Below are 25284 nucleotides of genomic sequence, written 5' to 3'. Positions count from 1 at the left end.
TAGAATTTGTACTCTGAACTCTGACCTTTATATTCGATATGAATCTCTATCACTGCCACACAGTGTGGTTTCAGATACGTTTGATATTTCTGAGGTATTATTTTGGCACACTGATTACAACAGAAGTATGGACACAGCTCCTGACCATCCACCGTCCTCCTGCTCATTAATACTAAAAGCTACATGTATGTTTCACTTATTCACTCATTATTAGACGTGAGCTACAGACATATGTCCTAGAGGTGCCGCTAACAGTTCGGTGCCACTGAAACGTACGTGCTGCTGTGCTGATTTTCAGAAAGTACAAGCATGAACACGCTCCAAGCACAATTTGCACCCAGCACATCCAGCTGTTTGAGTTTGATGACCGAGTTCTCCAGTAGCTGTAAATAACATATTTATTCAGAGAAGAAACTGCAGTATCTTAGGAGCCTCAGAGAAAAGCAACATCAAGTGGATCACCAACAAACAACCAATCAGGATGAAGAGGCAATTCTAGTCACTTTAGTCATTTGTAGGATGTGTAACAAGGAAACCCGTCTCTTATTTATAAAGTGAATACATTTATAACTGTATCCATGTCTACCATTTTTTTAGTTCTTAAAAAAACAACAATATTTATTTTATTGATATAGTACAATTATGTATTCAAATAAAGCACTAGGTAAAATGTATTTATCACTGTTTTAATTTTATTGTGATACATTTAATTGTTTCTTTCAGTTGTTTGGGAATATATTGAAAGATATATATATATATATATATATAAAATAACCATGCAAAATGTTTACGTGTATTTGTGTAGAATAACATACTACACACTATGCACTTACACTACCGAATTTTTACTAACCGGAAGTATAAGGCATGTCCCAGTTGAAGGCAAATGACAACGTCAAACACATATAAAGATACATACTGTAAGACATAAATACAGGAGCATGTAACAACATATAACAAAATACATCCGTTTATTTAGTTTGTGTTTGTCCACCAGGTAAAATTGTTTTGTATCTGGTAAACTCTTTATACTCCCAAATATCTGTATATCTCAGAACTGATGCTACAGTATTCATACCCACTGAACGTTTTCACATTTCGACACGTTACAACCACAAAGAAAAATGGATTTTATTGGGATTTTATGAAATGGACCGGAAGAAAATGACACACAATTGTGAAGCGGAATGAAAATTATAAATAGTGTCCAAATTTTTTTTACAAATAAATATCTGAAAAGTGTGGCGTGCATTTGTATTTGCCCCCTTTACTCTGATACCCCTAACTAAAATCCAGTGAAACCAACTGCCTTTAGAAGTCACCTAATTAGTAAATAGCGTGCACCTGTATAATTTAATCTCAGTATAAATACAGCTGTTCTGTGAAGCCCTCAGAAGTGTGCTAGAGAACATTAGTGAACAAACAGCATCATGAAGACCAAAGAACACACCAGACAGGTCAGGGATAAAGTTGTGGAGAAGTTTAAAGCAGGGTTAGGTTATAGATTATTATCCCAAGCCTTGAACATCTCACAGAGCACTGTACAATCCATCATCCGGAAATGGAAAGAGTAAGGCACAACTGCAAGCCTACCAAGACATGGCCGCACACCTAAACTGACAGGCCGTGCAAGGAGAGTATGAATCAGAGAAGCAGCCAAGAGGCCCATGGTAACTCTGGAGGAGCTGCAGAGATCCACAGCTCAGGTGGGAGAATCTGTCCACAGGACAACTATTAGTCGTGCACTCCACAAATCTGGTCTTTATGGAAGAAATCCAGTTTGCAGTTTGCGACAAGCCATGTGGGGGACACAGCAAGCATGTGGAAGAAGGTGCTCTGGTCAGAATCATGTTGTGAGGATGCTTTTCTTCAGCAGGGACAGGGAAGCTGGTCAGAGTTGATGGGAAGGTGGATGGAGCCAAATACAGGGCAATCTTAGATAAAAACCTGTTAGAGTCTGCAAAAGACTTGAGACTGGGGCAGAGGTTCACCTTCCAGCAAGACAATGAGACTAAACATACAGCCAGAGCTACAATGGAGTGGTTTAGATCAAAGCATATTCATGCGTTAGAATGGCCCAGCCCAGATCTGTGGAGAGACTTGAAAATCGCTGTTCACATCCAATCTGACTGAACTTGAGCTATTTTGCAAAGAAGAATGGGCAAAAATTTCACTCTCTAGATGTGCAAAGCTGGTAGAGACAAACCCCAAAAGACTTGCAGCTGTAATTGTAGCTAAAGGCGGTTCTACAAATTGACTCAGTGGGGCTGAATACAAATGCACACCACACTTTTCAGATATTTATTTGTAAAAAAAAAAAAAATTAGACACCATTTATCATTTTCCTTCCACTTCACAATTATATGCCACTTTGTGTTGGTCTATCACATAAAATTCTAATAAAATTAATTTTTGTTTGTCGTTGTAACTTGGTAAAATGTGAAAAAGTTCAGTGGGTATGAATACTTTTGCAAGGCACTGTACTGTAAGTACTGAAGAAATAATAATAGCATATTTACCATGTCTTCCTTACCTCACTAAGATATATAGGCCACACATCATTTGAGTAATTTTGGGCAAATATAGAAAAGCTGATTTTGATGATCTGTTCTTCAGGTCAATTCTAAAGTGTGCTTTCTATCATTTCAGCTTGCAGTAAGAGAGCAGATAATTGAGGCCAGTCAGATTGCAACAACATCTGAAAGGTTTATACAGTACACGTGAGCACTATGTTTTGCTATTAAATCGGCCAGTGCTTTCCTACATTTCACATGTCACATGTAATCTTTCAGCTGGTTCAAAATTCAGATGCCTGAATCCTGACTGGAACCAGGACCACACCAAGGGATCACATCACTCCAGTCTTGGAGACCTTACATTAGCTCCCTGTCAGATTTCGGGTGGATTTTAAAGTTCTTATGCTTACCTACAAAGCTTTGAATGGTTTGGCTCCTGAATGGATTTACTGAGCTTTTAGCCCCCTACACACCTGTGCGTGCTCTCTGCTCTTCGGAAACTGGCCTTTTACATTTACATTTACAGCATTTGGCAGACGCCCTTATCCAGAGCGACGTACATAAGTGCTTAAATCTCTAACATTGATGCTGGTTCACTAGGTTACATACTTAAGATACCATGAGTTTAAAACATTTGTACAAAGTTACAATGAAAATGTGTCAAAGGTTGTGTTTTTTTTTTATGCAGAAGATAAGGAAAGAAGTGCTAGTTGAAGTGTTTCCTGAATAAGTAGGTCTTCAACCACAGCTTGAAAATAACCAGTGACTCAGCTGTCCGGACCTCTAGGGGAAGTTCATTCCACCACCTTGGTGCCAGAACAGAGAAGAGTCTTGTAGTATACTTGCCTCTTACCCTGAGAGATGGTGGGACCAGTCGAGCAGTGCTGGTAGATCGGAGGTTGCGGGGTGCAGTGCGAGGAGTGATGAGGGCTTTGGGGTAAGAGAGAGCTGGTCCATTTTTGGCTTTGTAGGCCAGCATCAGTGTTTTGAATCGGATGCGTGCAGCTACCGGAAGCCAGTGGAGGGATCGCAGCAGCAAGGTGGTACGCGAGAACTTTGGCAGGTTGAAAACAAGCCGGGCAGCTGCATTTTGGATCATTTACAGAGGACGGATTGCGTTCATAGGTAGACCTGCCTGCAGTGCATTGCAATAATCCAGTCTAGAAATGACAAGAGACTGAACAAGTTACTGAGCAGCCTGTGTGGACAAAAATGTAGGGAAGAAACCGACATGAGCGAGTCACATTAGCAACATGATAGGAAAAGGACAGTTGATTGTCCATGGTTACCCCAAGGTTGCGAGCTGTGACTGTGTGACTTTTAATCGTCCCACATACTCGTTTAAAATCTATGGGTGATCGGACATTTTCTTCTGTAGCTCCAAGACTCTGGAATTCCTTGCCTGTTCTGATTAGGCAAGCAGAATCCTATAGTGTCTTTAAATCCTCCCTCAAAGCTTATTTCTTTAGGGTAGCTTTTACTTGATTTTTTTTTTAACTTACTTGAATTTGATAGTATATTCTTATTTCTGTGTTTTTGTATCTTCCTTATTTTAACGTATTATTTGTATGTTTCCTTTTTTTCTGTGAAGCGCTTTGAGATACTACTTTTAACGGCACTATAGAAAATAAAGTTTATTATTATTATTATTATTATTATTATTATTATTATTATTATTACATGTGTGAGCAATGCACTTACACACACAAATATATTTGGGAAGCAGAACAGAAGCATTAAATAAAGACATGATTAATGTTTTGTGTGCAGAGGCCTTGCCAGACAAGTAAGAAACCCCCTGTGTTTATATAGCACACCAGTATTATTCATACAGTGATGATATTTTTAAAATAATGTTTTTCCATCCACTAGAATACATACTCTTGTGAGGGTGGACAACTCACCGAAAGTGGTCTGTGTAATGAAGGTTGAGTCATCAAGCAACTAACTAGAATAATCACCAAAGTAAACGTAGACAGCATTAAGATTAGAAAAATCAGTCACATCAGGTCATTTGGCAGTCTTGATGGTAGTGAGTAAATAGCTGGATTAAAATGGGGCACTTGATAGATGATGTGAACATCATATTGTACAGTATGTCCTGTGCTTCACCAGGACAGGGTCAAGGTGCTTGGAGTAATATGTTAGAGGTTTCCTGCCATTTCTCATGGTTGAAAGATTTCAGCATAATCAGGTATGCAAGCAAAACAAGTTCAAGTTCAACTTTATTTCATTTATTTTTTTTCAAGGCAATTTTTTTTGCAGCATACAAGCATATCACAAGAAAACAACAACAACAGCAACAAAAAACAGAACAAAGAAACAACACATTCACACAATTCACAAAAAAAATTAAAAAACTTTACCTCATTTTTAAAAGTTGACGGGACAAATGAATGTTTGAAAATATTTGTTTTACTAATTATGATTCTGTACCTAATACCTGAGGGGAGAAGGTCAAACTCATTATACATAGAGTGGGAATCGTCTGATAATATTCTCTGGGCTTCCCCCAAAACCCCTCTGCAGTATAACTGGGCCATAGACATCTGCTTCCTCCCTGTTATTTTACTTCCCTGATTCACAATTCTCTCTAAACTTCTCTTCTTTTTCACATTTAGAGAATTAAACAATAACACAACAAGCTAAAAAGAGCTCTATCCTGATTATTTGTGCAAGGATTAGGTCATTTGGTCCCAAAGACTAAAGCCAGGACTGCAATCTTGATTGGTCATCTTGACTGTATCATATAACAACTTGACTGTATGGATAACATCCACATCTACATTCACTTGGGGGCTTATGATATGTTTGACCATCTACTTTAGCTCAGACTCAAGTGGCCAATAAATGTACACAGCCTCATGGTCTCTCAAACCATTTCTAGCATCTTGTCCAGCTGTCAGGTTTGAGAATTGACTCAAGGGCATTTGTCACACTCCTCCCCTGCCTTTTATTGAAATGGGAAATCTGAGGAGATAAGGGTCGCTGGAACGCGGTACCAGACCTGGTGATTCAATCTTGTTCCTCAATCAGATGGTGATACATCCCCGTTACACCATGGCTTGACGGATTCAGAAACCTCTGGCTATTTGCTTGTCTTGAACTGTCAGACAAGTTGTCCTTCAGCACCTTGTGGACATTCTTTGAGTGGTGCAGAGGATTGATTGAACAGGTAATTGATGGACAAATTGAGCCAGGTCAACTTGTTGGACCTCTGGAGGTGAGCTTTTTTCATGCTTTGCTTCATTTTCTCATTTTTAAAACTCTCCCCATTTAACTTTCACATTTAGTTTTCTTCTCTCCTGAAAAAAAATCTAGTTTCATCACTCCTGACTGTTGGTGTTCTCATCATCATGAACTTTGAGCTTTTTTCTTAGACCCATCAGGCATGTAGAAAATGTAGAAAAACATCAGAAGTAGACAAAATGGGAGCATCATAAACTGCCCCACCCAAAAGCCAAGTTGGTGTTCTCTTATGTTATATTTGGACAATATACCAAGAAGACATGATGGACCTTCTTACTTGACCACTGCAGATACTATTTCAGACATTAATACTACCATACAGTATATATTACTGGGCATCAAGCACCAGATAGATTGATCTTATTATGTTGGCTTTGTATGTCGGCTATTACTTTTCTAAGCGTTCATAACTCGGCAAGCTTTCGAACAGTCTACACCAAACTCGGCCAGCTCCTTTAGGGTGATACTCTGAACAAACTTTCAAATTGGTGTACCGATTGGCCTTTCGGTTGCCCTGCAGCCCCGCCCCAAAATATGCGAAATCAAACAACTCTTTACACCATGGACATGTGACATATCAAAACACTCAGAACAATTAGGTGAACTTCCTCAAGAGTATTCGGATGACGTCACATGCTCGTCCTCACTTACCTCCAAATGTTTTGGCACCCTAGCTTTCTGTCTACTTGCTTCCAAAAGTAACACTGACCCTTATGTCCACTCGCCTCCAAAAACACCGGCCTTTGTGAATACTTGCATCGTCAAAGCCAACATCAAAGTTTGTCGCGACGGACTTTACAAATCTAGTTCCTACTTTCTGGCAAATCCACAGACTCTTGGACATGGCCCTGTCAGGCTTTGCAGTGACGGCGATCACTTGTTTCATCATTAGCCTCTCATCTATCACAATCAGCAGCTGCTCTTGATTATAAATTTTGGGGGAGCAAAACAACATGGCATAACCTTAAACATAGTTAAGTGAAGACACTTCATTCTGTTGTTCCTTCTCACCCTGACTTAGATATGTGGGCTCAGTTAAGCAGCATACCAAAACACAGCTGAATTCTCAAATGTGAGGGTGCATTAGTTTGAAAGAAATATCAGCTGTAACATGAACATCAAGTAAATATGAAAGCTTGGTTCTAATATTTTGTCATTTCCGTAATAACAGTTCATACACAGGGACTTGCAGATGCTCAACATGATCTCTACTCAGATACATTCACTCAGGATTGATGACGATGGAGTTGCTAGATATTTTATGTACCAGGAAGCCCTCATGTCTGTATCACCTTCTGGCTTTGCTGGCCGTGCCTGCACTTTGCACATGAGTACATTGTTCTTAACCATTAAACGATCATAAGCAAACCTTGTATACTCTCTCTCTCTGTCGAGCTACAATGCTATTCCCAGTCTCCCAGTGTTCCTGACTGCTTCTTCTTTTTGGACCTGCTTGATCCATCCTGATGCCCTACTTCTGGTTGGAGTCTCATCTCAGTGGTGCAAACTAGTGCTGATGATCCCACATGGACTACCTGGATATACGCAGATAGAGGCACTCGGAAACTATGTCGCCGGCTTTGAACTGATGTTCCTGTGGTGTGTTTTTAATACAGGCATCTACCCTTGAATATAGGATAGTTTTGTCAGAAAGGAATTTAAAACAAATTGAGAAATTACGCTGACTAATAAGTTGCTCAAAATCTCCTAGTTACACAACTCCACCTGACTATATACAGACGTTTAAAGGAAATGATTTATAATCACACACCTACATGAGGATGGCTTCACCTTTTGAGTCTGGTTCCTCTTAAGGGTTCTTCCTCTTATGTCTCAGGTGGTGTGTTTATAACACAAGCAGCAACAGGAACTAACATGTCTTATGGATGTTAAACAACATTAAATGTAACTATAAACCCTTAAAATATAAAGAGTCTGTCATTAATAAAGTTAACATTTTAATTCTTGGGGAAAAATGTTGTGGTGTAAGAGGAATAACACACTATAGTTGTAGTACTGTAAGTTATGCAAACATTAGTACAAACATTAGCCATTAGCTTTGGATCACAGCTGTAGCCCTGTAACCTGTAGAGGGCGCTGCTGATGCTTGGTAATGTGGAAAGGTGAGGGCGGAGAGAGAGAGAGAGAGAGAGAGAGACTTTCTATCTTGTCCTATCCGAAAGAGCCGAACCTGGGTTACACTCTCTGTTTGCTCCTGCTGACTTTTCCTCATTTTGCTCACTGCTCCATTTTGTCGGTCCAAACCGTAGCCTGAACCAGTGCGCGTGCAAAAGGACAGCGTTCAAATCATAATGGTGTTAATAGTGAACTAACCGTTTGTGCAATGCGGCGATCGTGACAAGTTGGGGGAAATAACATCTCTCTAGTGTAAGTAAAGCGTTTTTTTCCCTTCTTTTTTTCCCAGCAACACAAACACCTTCACGCGTTTTAATCCTAAATGATCAGAACGTACTCGGTATGTAAGTGTATTAAAGGCTGAGGGGGTCGTATAGCGTTGTAATTGTACTGTTTTTTAATTGTGAGCAGTTCATAGTGTGTGAGTGTGTGATTATAACGACACACACCAAAGCACACACCTGTCTATGGTGGATATAGACAGGCACTCGGGGTTGCCATGGCATCAGGCAGCTCACGCGCAGCTGCGGAATTACAGACCCTACTGTCGCTTGTCGCTAGCGGCTTACACCGGGTTGCCAGATAGCGCGTCTAAAACAGATAAATAAAACAAATCTTTCTGATGACACGGGATTCGATTAGATGTAAAGGGAAATATTTCTGTTATGTGGCGTCTTGTGCATTTAGAAGTGCAAAACAGAAGGCATTTTTTGTTATGTAAAAGGTAAATTATTAATATCTGGCAACACCGAGGAGGTAGCTGTACAACGATGATGTTTGTTGCTAATTGTTTGTTTTTGCCACGTGTTTGTGTTTCTCCCTAGCTGTTTTATTAATGCTCCTGATTCTCTGGAACCGTCTTTAATAAAAAAACAACAATAATCAAGCTGCTTGTCCTTTATGCAACACTGAAGCTTTCATTATGTTGCCAGATCGTGTAAAAGTGCACTAGTCGATTTCTTTTTAAATTCTTTACTTGTTCATATAGAACATGATTAATATATATATATATATATATATATATATATATATATATATATATATATATATATATATATATATACACAAAATCTTAGGATTTCAGGTCTACGTTTGTATTTGGATATCACCTGTCAATCATTTAATTGACAGTGTTCTATTGGGCACTGTAGATCCTGTGGGCGGAGCTTTGTGAATATTGGTGGGATTATTATTCAAACCTTGAATCCAATTAACTGAGCTCAGCTTCTACTACAGCTTTTGAATTGATTCTTTAATAGTTAGAAATAGTTCTAGTGCTATAGGGCTGTATTTTAAGGTATTATTATTATTATTATTATTATTATTATTATTATTATTAATAATACAACATTTACTGTTGTTGTTGTTGTTATTATTATTATTAACTGCTCATTTGCTTGATTTGTTTTATTAAGCACTTTGAAATTGTGATACATCTTTTGGTTTCTTATGGTTTATTTATTTATTTATTTATTTATTTATTTATTTATTTATTTATTTATTTGTACAGGCCCTTGTTGTTGCCAGTGAAGAGACGTATGTAACGTCATGTTCAACACACAAGAGCTGAACAGGGCTTTGGCTGAATGTGTGTTCGGATGACATGACCCGACACATCTTGTACCGAATTCGGAGTTTCTCTGAATGGTGTTGAGTTTGATAGATTTTGCATTAAATCCTGGAGGGAGGGACTAACTGTAAAGGATGACTCGACTAACTGTTAAGATCTAATCTTAATAAACAAACATGAGTCTTAAGTAATGCAAAACAGTACAGGAAGAAGGTTTCTCTTTTTCTTCGGAGTCAGTCCTGGATCAGAATCAGGATATATATTTATTTTTCAGAAAATATTAGTTTCACAGATTTCTGCTGTTCACACTTCCTCCTTTCCTACACGTCTACCCTTTAAGCACGACCACTGAAAACGCTGATATGAGTGTGGTTATTATCCACAAGGAAATGTGATTAATACTAATCTAACTAAGCTTACGCAAGCTTATGTAATTTCTTTTCCATTCTCCAGGCCAAAACACACACGTTGCTGTGTTACATGCAAGCAAGGCTGGGCGAAATCTGATCTCACAATATGGACAATGTCATCTCTTGAAATTATATCACATTTTATAACAATTTTTATTTTCTAAAATGGGTGAAAAGATTATCGATACAAAGCGCCTGCATGGGTTCATGAGTGCTTTGTGGATAATTGTGAAATGTGAATTTTTTTCCCCCCTCCTGTGACATTGAACAGAGCTATCACAAGTGAGAAACAGAACACTGGAACGATATGAAGACAAAATATAAAAAGTAAACATCAGGACAAACTATTCAGCTTCGAGTTTCAGGAATCTAGTTCACAGAAGAGCCTTGGATCGCCGCAAGGAGTTTCGCTGTGTTTGTCATGCTTTTCCGGGATAAATTTGGATACAGATTTCTAGAAAACTGCTTTGTGACTGTCTGTGTAGCCAAAGGCGAGTCACTATAATGAATATAAAGCACAGACTACACGCACGTCTCCAGGCCCCTGTTAACCCGTCCTCGTGTCATCTATTGTCATCATCAGAGTCGTTATGTGCCTATTGTGTGTTTGTGACTGTATTTAAAGACGCATGAAAGCGATCAGCTCTCTTTATTATGTAATAGTGTGGGTGAGAAACGAGAACTAGATGATCTCTCTGGTGTATGCACTTTAATTGGCATCGTATGAACGTCGGCTCCCTGTGGAAAGAGGTTACGGAAGGAGCGATAACTATATACCTTGTAAATTTCCACGTGTAAGTGTTTTTAATTGTATTCTATGGCAGGATCTCTTGCCATAAAACATGCTGAGATCTCATGCGGCCGAGTCTGTACACAGCAAAATACAGTAGATTTCATTCTCGTTGGTTATAATATCTGTAATATCCAGACGAGTGACCGACAAACGAAGCTGCTTTCACACATGCGGTGATTTTATCTCCGCACGTCTCCAGGCGCCGTACTACGAACTCGTCAGTAAAATCATAATAATACAGTATAATAATTGTAATGAATTTATTTTATATGCATCAAGATATCTTTGTACATCTCCTAACAAACTGCCAGGAGACACGTTCATTTATCCTTCAGAAATTATTCATAGTCATTTGTTATGTAGTAAAAGAAAGAAAATTTAAAACAGATGCTGTTTTAATGCTTGTTCTTGTTTGTGTAAGACAAAAAGGCAGGCTGGGCTCGGATCAGTATCTCAGTATCGCACCTCCCATGTGGCTCGAAGAGCAAAGCTTCGAGAACACGGCTGCAGCCGAGCAGCTCTTCAGGGAGCACAGATTCTGTGTGAAAGATCTGTTTGGCCGAAGTCCCGATGTTCCGAGGAAGTATTTTTGGTCGTTCCAACTAATGACACACGAAGATAGCATGACTACACAAAACAACAAGCGACGACTAGAGACGGCACTGACACCGTACTCGGGATCAGCACCTGGTTTATACCAGCAGAATAAAGAAATGAAAATACTGGAGGATATATTTTAGAACTCCGACAGCATTCTATACTGTAGCTAATAAGATTAGACATTTACATATTAAGAGACTTGACAGTTTAAAACTTGGTAGCTTTTGCACTATTATGAAATTATACAGTATAAGAACACGAGCTTATACCCAGAGACCATAAGCTCATACTCCCAAAGGAAAAAATGGTCTTGTATAACTTCGTAATAGTGCAAATTAAACAGGATTATACTCTCCAAAAGTATTGGAAAGGCATCACTCATGCTTTTGTTTTTGTTGTACACCGAGGCTCTTGAACTGTACTGGCATGTTTTATTATTATTCTTTTTTTTTTTTTTTTTTATTGTTCTGCTGCAAAGATTAGATAAGATTTCTAAGTGTTCCTAATAAAGTGGACAGAGAATATAGCTGTGTCCCTATAGCTGTGTTTATATAACAATAATCTAAAAATCTTTACGCAGAAGTAACGACACTAAAAATGAACGGCGACTGGAAACATCCTGTCATAAACACGTTACTTTTTATCTCGTCGGTGTCAAAAGAACGAAAGTGTCTCGATTATTTCCTGACCGTAACATTAAACATCACAACGCCCAGCGTTCGTATAACAGATCGGCTTTTTGGTATCGAACAGAAAGCGAACGGATTCGGATTGTTTAGATGCACGCTATGAAGTCCAGTCGTATTGTACAGGGACAGTGGTGGAGGCTCAGAGGTGGAGGTTCTGGGTTAGAAGGTTGTGGGGTTCAAGCCACAGCACCATGAGCATGGTATTTAACCTTTTCTACCCCAGTGTGCTCTGTCATTACTGACCCTGACCACTTAACCTAACAAGCTGCAATTTACAAAGAAGTGAACATCACTGTGCTGCTGATTGTGTTGTCAAATCGATCAGTGTACAGTATCTGTTCAGAATAGCTCTGCTTCTGAGCTCCCGAACATCTAAAAACGAGGAATTTCTTTTCCATTGCACAAAAGAACTGTTTACAACTACGCTTTACTGCTTAAGAACCAGCCTCTATCTCATAATTATCTTCTTAGTACTTGATAAAACTTAATAAACTTTCTTAAGCGCTTAAAATAATCTTTAGCACTGTTTGACCTGAGCAATGACCTCGAAAGGTCTGAGACTTAAAAGCTGCCCCGTAGGACAGTGTTTTTTTTTTTTTTTTTTTTGGCAACAATCAATTAACTGTTGGTACACGAGAGCACTGGGCTCAGTTACCTAGGGACTGAGTGCTGTGTGTGTGTGTGTTATCTGAGGAACAGCAGCTCTAATCCGTGCTTTAACCACAGAGCAGGTGGTGCTGGTGAGAGAGTGTTACTTGTGGCTCCAAACAAACAGTCGTCAAGGCCAAAGCTGTCTGCCGAAACACGGCAGGGTCAAGCAGCGAACATTGTAACCTAGACTTGGCGCACTTTAACATCCCAGGTACGAGTTCTCACACACAACGTCCAGCAGAAGATCCGCGCAAGCCTTCTGAACTCTCGGATTTGAGCCGACAGCACCGCGAAGCCTTCCTCTAGCATGCTCGCTTTCTGTCAAGGTAAACCGAGAATATGTAGTTCGCAATCAGCTAAGCTAACCATAAGTATCCTTTACTTACTGTTTATTAGAGACACCACTGAAAACTAAACCCACAACAAACTTTTAAACAGGTCTACGATGGTGTTCAATGGAATAGTTTACAAATGTTGTCGTCAACGGTCATTTTAACGAGAGAGTCATTAACACGTCGGATCTGAGGTCGAGGTGTTACGTTCTTTTCTTGCTGAATTCCAGACAGAGTTCCTTTATTTCATTCCTAACATCGTGCATCTTTCTCCGTATCAGGATCCGACCAGGTTTTGAGTAAATATGCAGCGTGTTTATTCACAAACAGTTCCTGACTGCAGAGCTGCTCATGTTCTGAACGCTCCTTTCGGACTGTTTAAACCTCTTCCCTTCAACCCGAAGTGTCGGAAATGCTCGTTTTCCACAGACACGTTATGGCATGAGCGAAACAAAATGAAATGCTGGATTTGTAATTTATGTAAAAAAAAAAAATCCTCCAGATATCATGATAATAAAACGAGCATTTTCACTTCTTTAAATAACGGTAAAGGCATCGATATTAAATGGAGTTAACAGATACATAAACTTGTTGGCCATTTTATTAGGTACACTCATCGTGTAGGTTCTCCGTTACTGACCGTAGCCTCTCTGTCTTTGTTTTTACTTTTACACTAAGGTGCCTCAGTGTGTGCGCCTCTAATGTTTCTCAACTACTTTATACTTGAATGCAGTTAGAAAGCGCAGCTCGGCTGTATCTCTAAACATTAGAGCTGCCGTCTAGGGACGTTTCATATCGTTTTTAGTTTTTATCACATGATAACCTGCACTAGAAATATCACCGTTATGAAAGCATCATGAAATGAATCCCAATAAGCTGCTGGTAGAAATGAAAGAAATGTTTATTTGGAAAAATTTGGCCAAGTCTTTTTTCACATCCTTATTTATATATAGAACAAAAAAACAAACCATTTCAAAGGAAACAAGTAACAAGAATGATAAAAAAAAATGCTTTATTTAGCAGTTTTTGTAGAGACTGGGCTTCGTTATGTAGAAGTCTTCATTATCCCATGTCTGTCTGTCTGTCTGTCTGTCTGTCTGTCTGTCTGTGTCTATTTACTGTATAGTATCTATCTATCTATCTATCTATCTATCTATCTATCTATCTATCTATCTATCTATCGTATCTATCGTATCTATCTGGTGACAGCAGATAAAAGTAAATTTCCACTTTGGTGCGGTCATTTAGGAAGAAAGGTTCTGTCCTTTGTTATATCCTGAGCCATTTGGGAGCAGGAAAAATGTAAATAGGCACCGAGAGCTCTCTGTGGACATGGATTACATTTTGGGTAAAGTGGAAGATGAAGATAAACCCATGTGTCTCAGGTAAGTCCTGTAAGGTAGCTTTCAATAGATCATCTGATGGTTTGGGTTCTTGGAGAATGATGCAGTTGTCTTGGATCCTGTACGTCACTATTAAATCCAGACATTTACTCTCTTGATTAGTTGAATTTTTGAGAAGAAACATGTTTTCAAAAGGAGTGTTTTGACCTTTAGGTCACATTAGGGGTCACATTATGGATCAGTTGGTCACATGACTGCTTCCTGGAGCGTCTACACGAGGGAAAAGGGATGGTGTTCGGTTACAGTTTGCAAGAGTGTGACGGATCCTAAACACGGTGTTCCTCATCTTCTCAGTCATCAGTTCATATCAAGGTGCTGAGCATATTTTGTACTGGTTGACTGAAAAAAAACAAAAAACCACCAGTGACATTCCACCAGTCATGGAAGTTAACCCAAAGATCCAGGAGCTACGACACCAGAAATTGCTTCCTTATTGGTCATGTAGTGCTCTAGGAGACATTGTCGAAGTAGAAGATGTTTAGTGTGCAGAGCAGAGCCAAAAGCAGTCTGGGATTCAGCCTGCTCTGTGCTAGCGGAGGAACGGCTGTTAATTAAGGACCGTGACGTCAGACCGTTTCCTTGTTTGTTATGGAGAAATGTGCATGTCGAGTCGCTGGAGCAGCATGAAAGAAAACGTTACTAGGTGGACTTTGGAATATTTTCGCCACATGTTAGCATCGATCCTGTTGTGCAGAGGAAGAGTGGTTTTGTGGTGTTATTGTGCACAGCTACAAATGGTACAAATATTCCTAAAAGAAACGAAGAAATAAATAAATAATCCTGTCGGGATCGTATGTTTTGAACTTGTAGAAGTGACCATAGTTTAATCCATTGTTTTGGTTGTTTTCTTTCCTCTTCTACGTCACATGTGTGGAATAAAAATATTTAGGCTACTATTATGGGTTTTTTTTAATGCCAAAAAATGTCTTTGTCTTTGTCATGTCCCACTCATTGGTGGTTAATGGCTGACATGTAAGTAGACACTCGGGGCTTTAAGACTGTAGTTTTTCATGTTTTTATACGCTATGTATTTATCCTCAGATAATGTTGGATGTAGTGAAGTTGCACTTTGCTTTCATGAGTGGATCATAACGTAGAGAGCGACTTGTTTACCGTCTACAAACGCACTCAATCTATCGGATGACGGCAACGCCAGATTAAAACCCGAGGCCTGTATTACATTTCAGCCTGTCTTGCTTTGAGCGTTTCACAGCAGGCATTGTTTACCCGCTATCTTTGCAGCCGTCTCCGATTCTACGACGTTTAAATGGCAGCAGTGACTCCGCAGAGAATTGGTCTGGCCAGATGCCGTTCTATTCAGCGGGTTTCCTCCGTCCTTATCTCCACCCTCATATAACGTCCTTTATTGTTTTCTCTTCCTAACATCGCTTCTAGTCGCTCTCAAGATGCCGGTGAAAAAATCACGAGCCTTTCGGCCGTCTCGCTTCCTGCTGGCTCGTATCCAACCGTGGGTTAAATGCAAACAGCGCACTGATGATGTAACGAGGAGGGAGATGCTAATTAAGGGTTTTCTCACAGTTCAGGCTTCGGGAGAGCTGGATTAGGGTTTGTCAAGCACTTTAGTTAAAGTATTTTGGGGTTTCTTTAAGCCAGTGTTTGGTCTGGCTAGAACAGAACGAGAGATCGCACCAGTCCGATACACGGCATTAAAATGGCTTTAGATATCAGCGAAAAAAATAGGAGAAGATGGGAACTGGATTTAGAATTTTTTTGGAATTGTAAATATTTGCATAATAATTATGTTTTAATTTTTAGTTAATTTTATTCTTTATGTTATTGCTGTTAGCCGTGCATTAGGTTAAGTTGTGTTCTTGGATGTGCATCATGTCTCTCTCTGAAATTTTTTTTTTAAATCTAAGTACGTTTACGGCATTCTGAAGACGCCATTATCCAGAGCACCGTACAAAAGTGATTTGAAGTCCACTATCAATAAATACATTTACAATGGTTCACTACTGTAGGTCCCAGATGTAGGATAACATCAGCCTAATCTCTGTTTGGGAGGCATTGTTGTTTTTAATATATAAAACAATTAGGGTAAGTATAGTAAGTGATAGTTTCAGGCAGAGGTAAGTCTTCACCCGTCATTTGAAGATATCCAGTGACTCAGATGTTCAGGCATTTAGGAGAAGTTTAGAGAGTCTTGCTGTATATCTACTGTATCTCAGACCCTGAGAGGTGAAGGGACCATTTGAGCGGTGCTAGTAGACCTGAGGAAGTTTTGAGCAAAAACATTATGGGATATCAGCTGAAGGTTGCAGTGAAGAAAACTTTGTCTTATAACATGTCTGATATTTAAGAGTCACCTTACTAATACGATGATAGGACGACCGAGTCTTGACTCACACTTGACTCAAACCACCAAGAGTAACATCTAAATCTAAAGTATATGTATATGTACTTGTGCACTGTTTCACTCCATTGTGTAGTATGTGTAGGATGTACTTGTTAAACCGAAGAAAAAAAGCCTTTCAGTACATCTATCCTATAAATTAATTATGCTCATGACGCGTGATTTATTTTACAACATTTTAGAACCCGTGTTTCCGCCACACGATCGGCTGATGAAATGCTGGGCTTTAAACGTCACCCATACAATAAACCCAGCACAAGGACACGACCCAAATCATCCGAGTGGATCAATAATCGACCATTTTGAAGTTCTGGAGTCTTTCTTGCTTGCTGTAACTTTCTTTATGTGTTTATCAGAGTTACACAATAGAGTTAACTTGTGAAAACGAAACTGAGTGGTACTTTATCTCTTTCAAGTTAACACAATAAACAAAAGCAGGAGTTGCATCAGTGAAGCTCAGCCTAACTGGTTATTCCCTTCGATTAAGGTCCTTGAGCATGTTTTTTTATCCACTAATTCGATTAGACGCGCACGGCGTCGGATACAGTTCCGCTCCACCGTTTGTCACGCAGCTCGCATCTGACTTTTCTCATTCTTAATGCCTTGTTATAAGATGAACAACCTACTCGTTTTATCCAATTTGTTGCTTATTTCTAATGCCGATACCTACTGCAAAGGTTTTCTATGATAATGAGCCGTAACCAATCATAAACCCAAACACAATAGAGTGTCACAGCTAAAATGTCACAGCTAAAAGCCCTTCAGCGCCGATTCATTAGCATCACACGGTCGTCCTAGTCTCTTCCCTAATAGCAAACTTTTGACTTTAGCTTATGTCATGGAGATGAATACGAGGTAAAACATGCTAGTCTGTGGATAATAGTAGTTCATTTAAAGATAATAGAGTTAATAAGTGTGTATCGGTGTCAGATAACGTAAGCTTCCTGTTGCTTTGTGTTCTGTCAGTGGCTAAATGATGCTAAGCTTTAGACTAGGCTGCAATGACCGGACATTATAGATCCTGAAGGTGTACAAGTCTCTAGCTAAACGTGCCCATTATAGCCAACTTCCTGAGTAATGATGAGGCCTAGACTTCTAGCTATTCAAAGTGAGTTTCTTACATCAGTATACTGTAGATTAGGCATGTTGACTAACTAGGCTTAGTGGTTAGCACGTTCGCCTCACACCTCCAGGGTCGGGGGTTCGGTTTCCTCCGCCTGTCCAAAGACATGCATGGTGGGTTGATTGGCATCTCTGGAAAATTGTCCGTAGTGTGTGAATGAATGAGTGTGTGTGTGCCCTGCGATGGGTTGGCACTCCGTCCAGGGTGTATCCTGCCTCGATGCCCGATGACGCCTGAGCACAGGCTCCCCGTGACCCGAGAAGTTCAGATAAGCGGTAGAAGATGAAATAAATGTTGACTAACTAGCAAGCTAAGCCTGCTACATTCTGAGTTAGCATGAGAACTGTACTGATTTAGTATGTCAGTTCAGAGATGCCTAGTGAGCTACATATTTAAACATTAAAAGCGTGTTATTACTGACATACATCCTGAAGACAGTACTGTTTTTTGTGCGTTGTGAACAAGATGTTCTGTTCAGATATATTTCTGTTGAAAATGAACTACGTGCTGAAAATAGCTTTGTGTTCTTTCGACACTGTGTGTTATTGAATAATGAATACCGAGTAAAAGTTTATATTAGGTTTTGGACTTTGGCCCCATTTGTGTTTATACTTAACAGGTTTTGTTCTTTATACAGTGCTTAACAAATCTGTGATAAGATTGAAAGCTTTATTGCCAGATTTCCTGATTGTCACCATTCCAAAGGGACTAATCTGGTTCTTGAGGACTGGTCGAGACATCTGATATCATAATTCGAAACCACCATCGGTCATTCATACAGGCATTTAATTTAATTTCATATTCTAGCTTAAGCTAGCGGTCACATTACGTGCGTTTGACGTCATTCGCCATCGACTGTAAGAACGCTCAAAAATACTACTATTTGGTAAGACACATTAGTGTTCTTTCTGAGACCGTACAAACCTTACACTAGATGTTAGCATAAGTGTGAAGTTGTGCAACTGGTGAAACTCAAAGATTCTGATTTACTAGTTAGCTCCTTAGCTAAGAGGAAACAGATGCACAAAAGATGAAGATCCTTGGATAAATGGTTCCTAACTGGTTCTTCAACACGGTGGTTCAGTTCTAACTGCATGTCTCACAAACACTATATCAGAACTTCTCACTCACTCACTCATTTTTTACCGCTTATCCGAAATTCTCGGGTCACGGGGAGCCTGTGCCTATCTCAGGCGTCATCGGGCATCAAGGCAGGATACACCCTGGACGGAGTGCCAACACATCGCAGGGCACACACACACTCTCATTCACACACTACGGACAATTTTCCAGAGATGCCAATCAACCTACCATGCATGTCTTTGGACCGGGGGAGGAAACCGGAGTACCCGGAGGAAACCCCCGAGGCACGAGGAGAACATGAAAACTCCACACACACAAGGCGGGAATCGAACCCCGACCTTGGAGGTGTGAGGCGAATGTGCTAACCACTAAGCCACCGTGCCCCCCTATATCAGAACTTATTTTTTTTATTTATTTTTTCCTTGGTGGTGTCCTGGACTGTACGTGCAGGTACCTTGCGGACTGTACGTGCAGGTACCTGGCGGACTGTGCGTGCAGGTACCTGGCGGACTGTGCGTGCAGGTACCTGGCGGACTGTGCGTGCAGGTACCTGGCGGACTGTGCGTGCAGGTACCTGGCGGACTGTGCGTGCAGGTGTCGCATGGGCGTTTTTGACATACATAAGAACTGTAACCTTTGAAAAGTCAGAGAAAGATGGAAGGATGTACTGAGCGACAGTAACCAGTTTCCTCCTTAGATAAAAAAAAAGTGTAAAAAAAGCACTAGCTTGCTGCCAATGTCTAGTGTTAGGAATAATATCCCATCAGACAGGGAAGGCGACCGATTCTTTTAGACACGTGTGTTTGTTCACTCAGTCCTCCACTGAATCAGGACTTCGGTATAATGACTCATTTCACACCCTTGCTTTCCAGTCCAGAGGAAACCAATCCTACACTTCCTCATGGGAAAATTTGTGTCCACTTTGTTAGATTTTTTTCTAAGCACACAGTGTATATGCAAAGTTGATGTTACAATATTAACATCGGTTACAAACCCAGTGCAGTATCACACTCAACATTAAGTGGGTTTGTACCATTATGTTTGTGCTTTGTACACAGTGTGTCGATCGGTTCTAGAAGCTCATATGTATGTGATCCTGACTCATAACCGAGGCTGTAGCGAGAGTGAGAGTGAGAGAGGCAGCAAGCGAGAGAGCAATAGAGAGAGAGGCAGGGAGCGAGAGAGCAATAGCGAGAGAGGCAGGGAGCGAGAGAGCAATAGCGAGAGAGGCAGGGAGCGAGAGAGCAATAGCGAGAGAGGCAGGGAGCGAGAGAGGCGGCATCAGTGAGATTGAGGCAGGAAGAGAGAGCAATGTGAGAGAGGCAGGGAGGAGAGAGCAAATAAAGTGAGAGAGGCAGCGGTGAAGAGAGGCAGAGCGGCGAGAGTGAACAAGGGGCCCAGAGAGAGACAGGAGTGAGAGAGGCAGGGAGCGAGAGAGCAATAGTGAGAGAGGCAGGGAGTGAGAGAGCAATAGTGAGAGAGGCAGCGAGTGAGAGAGGCAGCGGGCGAGAGTGACAGGGGCCGAGAGAGACAGGGAGTGAGAGAGAGCAATAGCGAGAGAGACAGTGAGAGAGAGCAATAGCGAGAGAGGCAGCGAGCGAGAGAGCAATAGCGAGAGAGGCAGCGAGCGAGAGAGCAATAGCGAGAGAGGCAGCGAGCGAGAGAGCAATAGCGAGAGAGGCAGCGAGCGAGAGAGCAATAGCGAGAGAGGCAGCGAGCGAGAGAGCAATAGCGAGAGAGGCAGCGAGCGAGAGAGGCAGCGAGCGAGAGAGGCAGCGAGCGAGAGAGGCAGCGAGCGAGAGAGGCAGCGAGCGAGAGAGACAGGGACCGAGAGAGACAGGGACCGAGAGAGACAGGGACCGAGAGAGACAGGGACCGAGAGAGACAGGGACCGAGAGAGACAGGGACCGAGAGAGACCGGGACCGAGAGAGACCGGGACCGAGAGAGACAGGGAGTGAGAGAGAGCAATAGCGAGAGAGACAGTGAGTGAAATAGCAATAGCGAGAGAGACAGTGAGTGAAATAGCAATAGTGAGAGAGACAGTGAGAGAGAGCAATAGCGAGAGAGACAGTGAGTGAAATAGCAATAGCGAGAGAGACAGTGACAGAGAGCAATAGCGAGAGAGACAGTGAGTGAAATAGCAATAGCGAGAGAGACAGTGACAGAGAGCAATAGCGAGAGAGACAGTGAGTGAAATAGCAATAGCGAGAGAGACAGTGAGTGAAATAGCAATAGCGAGAGAGACAGTGAGAGAGAGCAATAGCGAGAGAGACAGTGAGTGAAATAGCAATAGCGAGAGAGACAGTGAGTGAAATAGCAATAGTGAGAGAGACAGTGAGAGAGAGCAATAGCGAGAGAGACAGTGAGTGAAATAGCAATAGCGAGAGAGACAGTGAGAGAGAGCAATAGCGAGAGAGACAGTGAGTGAAATAGCAATAGCGAGAGAGACAGTGAGTGAAATAGCAATAGCGAGAGAGACGGCGTGTTAGAGTACAAGCGCTAGAGAGCGAGTGCTAGAGATTGAGAGAGTTTCTTCACTGAACATCAGCACTACACATTAAACGGTGGTATTTTTGTCTTTGTGTCAGCATGTTTCTGTCCATGTACATTGTCCTGAACAGCAGGACAGGCGGGTGTTGTTTCAGCGTGGTTATCTCTGACACTCAGCACTTCCCTCTAAGTGAGATGTGCCTGTTGTGTTTTAGTCTGAAATATTACCGAGGGTATCAACATGACTGAACTTTGGAATGTAATGCTGTCAATAAAACCTTTTCCCTTTTACCAGGTACTGAGCACAGACACAGAAACAGCTCAACACCTTTCCGTTTACCTCAGGGGAGTCGAAGTCCGTTTCTGTCCTGACCTGCTGCAAAATCAACAAAAACACAGCACAGTGTAGCGTGTTAGCATGAAGATGTAGAACACAAGCTATAAATAATAAATCTAGCATTAAGCACATGTGGTTTTACCCTCATTGGGCCTTTTTTGTTCAATAATTTAGACACTAAAGCGAAATAAAGCCTAACTGATGACCTACTCGAAAGTCATATAAAAGTGCTAATGTTGGCTTGAAGCACAGTGTAAAATTCTGCAGAACTGGCTTCATGCAGCCTGAAATATTTCAATACTTTTAGAAGTGTGTTTAGCGTGTGACCCTTAGCCTGCTTTCTTTCCCTTCTTGACACTTCACTGACTAGCTGATATGTCTAAACATCTCCTGCTCAGGTTTGTATTCCACAGATTAATAAGTTTAGGAAAAATATAGAAAGGATTGAAAATGTAAGTAAGTACAGATGCTTGGTGATTAGTAGCTTTGCCTCAGTCCTCCAAGGTTAGGGTTTGATTCTTGTGTGTGTGTGCGCACGCGCGTGTGGGGGGTATATATGTGTATGTATATGTGTGTGTGTGTGTGTGTGTGTGTGTGTGTGTGTGTGTGTGTTCTCCCTGTGCTTCAGTGGTTTCCTCTGGGTTTTCCAGTTTCCTCCCTAGTCCAAATACATGCCTTTTTTAGGCTGATTGGCATCTCTAAATTTTCTGGTGTGTGTGTTATTGTGTGTGGGGTTGTGATTGTGTGTGTGATTGTGTGTGTGTGTGTGAGAGAGAGAGAGAGAGAGAGAGAGATTGTGTGTGTGTGTGTGTGTGTGTGTGTGTGTGTGTGTGTGTGTGTGTGTGTGTGTGTGTGAGAGAGAGAGAGAGAGAGATTGTGCTCTGTGATGGGTTGTAACCAGGCGTCCAGGTTGTCTGCCCCCCTGTGCCTCGAGTCTCCTGGGACAGACTTCAGGTTGTCTTCCCCCCTGTGCCCCGAGTCTCCTGGGACAGACTTCAGGTTGTCTGCCCCCCTGTGCCCCGAGTCTCCTGGGACAGACTTCAGGTTGTCTGCCCCCCTGTGCCCCGAGTCTCCTGGGACAGACTTCAGGTTGTCTGCCCCCCTGTGCCCCGAGTCTCCTGGGACAGACTTCAGGTTGTCTGCCCCCCTGTGCCCCGAGTCTCCTGGGACAGACTTCAGGTTGTCTGCCCCCCTGTGCCCCGAGTCTCCTGGGACAGACTTCAGGTTGTCTGCCCCCCTGTGCCCTGAGTCTCCTGGGACAGGTTGTTTGTCCCACTATAGAAAATGGATTTATTAAAGATCTAAAAAGCTAAAAACGCTGTTTCCATATTGAGGCTAAACTCTGACACAGTGCTGTGTCTTTTTTCTGTCCTGTTGTTAAAGTAAACATGTTCTGCTCTGTGTATGAAAGCCTTTTTATTAAGCTCCAGACTTTCAGCTGGGTGTCACATTACTCTTTTTTTTGCCGCACGAATGACGTCAATATTATTATTCTATGACCTTGTTACGAACAACTCACATTTACTTATCTGTTCCAAGAAGAAGAATAACACTCTGGGTCTCACTGCTTCCTCGTCTCACTTTATACCCACGTGTATTAAAGTTCGTCTTGTTTGTCTTCCCTGCTTGTGTAAACACACTGCCTGAGCAATCAGGAGTATATAATAGCTAAGCACTGTATATGTTCATGAGCAGGAGCTGTAACAGGAAACAAACTCTTTAAACCTCGGTTTCTTCTCTCCAGGTTGCTCTTAAAGCCCGACCTTTACTCCGGTCACTTAAATTTGTAGAGTCTGTAGTCTACAGAATCCTAACGGCTGTATCATCAGCTGATGTTCCTCTGAGCAGTCGGACGTTCCTCTGAGCTGCTTATGATCTCGAGGAAATGGAGGAATTTATGAGTTAAATATTCTATAAGCCTTTATCATGAGGATTCATTTCGCTCGAAACCCCCCCCCCCCCGACACCTCCCCCACCAACCCCACGCCGTGAATGCGCGGCTGAAATATTGCACACGGCCGCTATTCCGATCAGCATGAATATTTAAAGGATTCTAAACGAACAATCCTCTCATGCTAACACACACAGCTGTGTTTCAGTTTGTTTCCAGGGATTCCAATGAATTTCATTAGAGTTCCTGCAAATGTTTCCTTACGCTAAATTCGTCGCACACTTGATTTATTTATTTTATTTTATTTTGTGCTTTTTGGATTGATTTCACCCAAAACATGGATGTGAAAATTTTCATTGTTCATTGAGCCAAAAATGCACAGCATGTTGTGTTTACCTGCAGTGTGAACGGGGCTTTAGTCTTGTTTTATGCAATACTTTTCTCTGTTGATTTGATGCACGCAGTTACGGTGACTTACCTGCGGCATCAGGGACGGTGGATCATCTCTTCCCTTCTAAACATGCAGATTAATGTCTGGTTTGTTATTGCAGTTTCTACATGATTGTGAAGCACTATGTACAGTATGGATGTTAAAGCACAGCACACGTTCATCACTTATCGATCGGCCCTCCAGGATTCCACCGAGTTTGTTTGTTTGATTGTTCAATGTTTGATTAAAATACATAGGGATTTTTTTTTTCTTCTTTTGTGTGTGTTTTTATTTTCCTGAACACTATATGAATTGACTCTGAGAGCTGTACTTCTGTTCCACACAAAGGAATAGAAGAGGGCTTGGCTGAATGAGCGCCTTGATGATGTCGCACCAAACGTCTCGAACCAAACCAGCAGATTCGTGCCGCAACAATCACAAACTAACTACTGTGGAATCCTGGAGTGTAAAGAAACATAATCGCACTATCCGGTCTCACAAATAACTGGATGGGTGTTTTTTTTTTTCATTGTCTGCTTCCTCTCAAGGTTTCTCAGAGAGGTTTTTTTTTCTCCACGGTCACCTCTGGCTTGCTCATCAGGCATCTAAAGCTACATCCAGATTTCTGTTAAGCTGCTTTGTGACATGTTGTTAAAACAACATGTGTGTCCGTTGTTAAAAGTGCTACGAACAAACAAACCTGAGCTGAAGTTTAAGCTGACACCAGATAGTAACTTCACTCTAATGCGAACCATCTCCATACATCTGTTACACATCCCTCCATGTTTTTCCTATTCCAAAGACTCTCTTTCACTCCGTTAGCCCGACTCTAAGAGTACGGCTCTGTTCTCTCCTGACTGTACACTAAGAGGGTAATTAGAAGATTAAGCTGTTGCTTTGGGAGAACAACACTAGAGGCTAATCCTAATCTCCAAAGTCCAGCCGAGTGTTGGTTAAAACGGAGCATATATGATATAATAACATAACGGCAGCATCGGTGAGCCACGAATATGTCCGTATACAATAAAGCGCTGACGTCCTCCGCCGTGTTGTTATGACATGATATATGAGGCAAACTTCCAAGTTATAAAGCCTCTATACTTAATTATCTAAGCACTGAGAGTGATTTAATCAGCAAGTACATTAGAGTGAATTTTATTACCGCTCATGACACGTTCTCGAGGGTTAAACCTTAACACAAACATA

At 41.2% G+C, this 25284-nt stretch overlaps 1 protein-coding gene across 2 annotated transcripts in view; it reads left to right on the top strand.

Annotated features, from left to right (window-relative positions):
• Positions 1-7889: 7889 nt before the first annotated feature.
• LOC125139617 (epidermal growth factor receptor kinase substrate 8-like) overlaps positions 7890-25284 on the top strand; it is a 49191-nt gene continuing 31796 nt past the window's right edge. Inside the window, exon 1 of one of the 2 annotated variants that reach the window (XM_047804081.1) lies at positions 7890-8153. The gene's annotated coding sequence lies outside the window, so the exon portion shown is untranslated. Of the gene's footprint in view, positions 8154-12628; positions 12941-25284 lie in introns of those variants that run through there. The other variant, XM_047804085.1, reaches the window with a different exon arrangement.

Source organism: Tachysurus fulvidraco, chromosome 19 (assembly GCF_022655615.1).
Source record: "Tachysurus fulvidraco isolate hzauxx_2018 chromosome 19, HZAU_PFXX_2.0, whole genome shotgun sequence".
In the NCBI taxonomy this organism is placed as follows: domain Eukaryota; kingdom Metazoa; phylum Chordata; class Actinopteri; order Siluriformes; family Bagridae; genus Tachysurus; species Tachysurus fulvidraco.
Note: the sequence above shows the minus strand (reverse complement) of the source record. Positions and strands in the feature narration are given on the sequence as shown.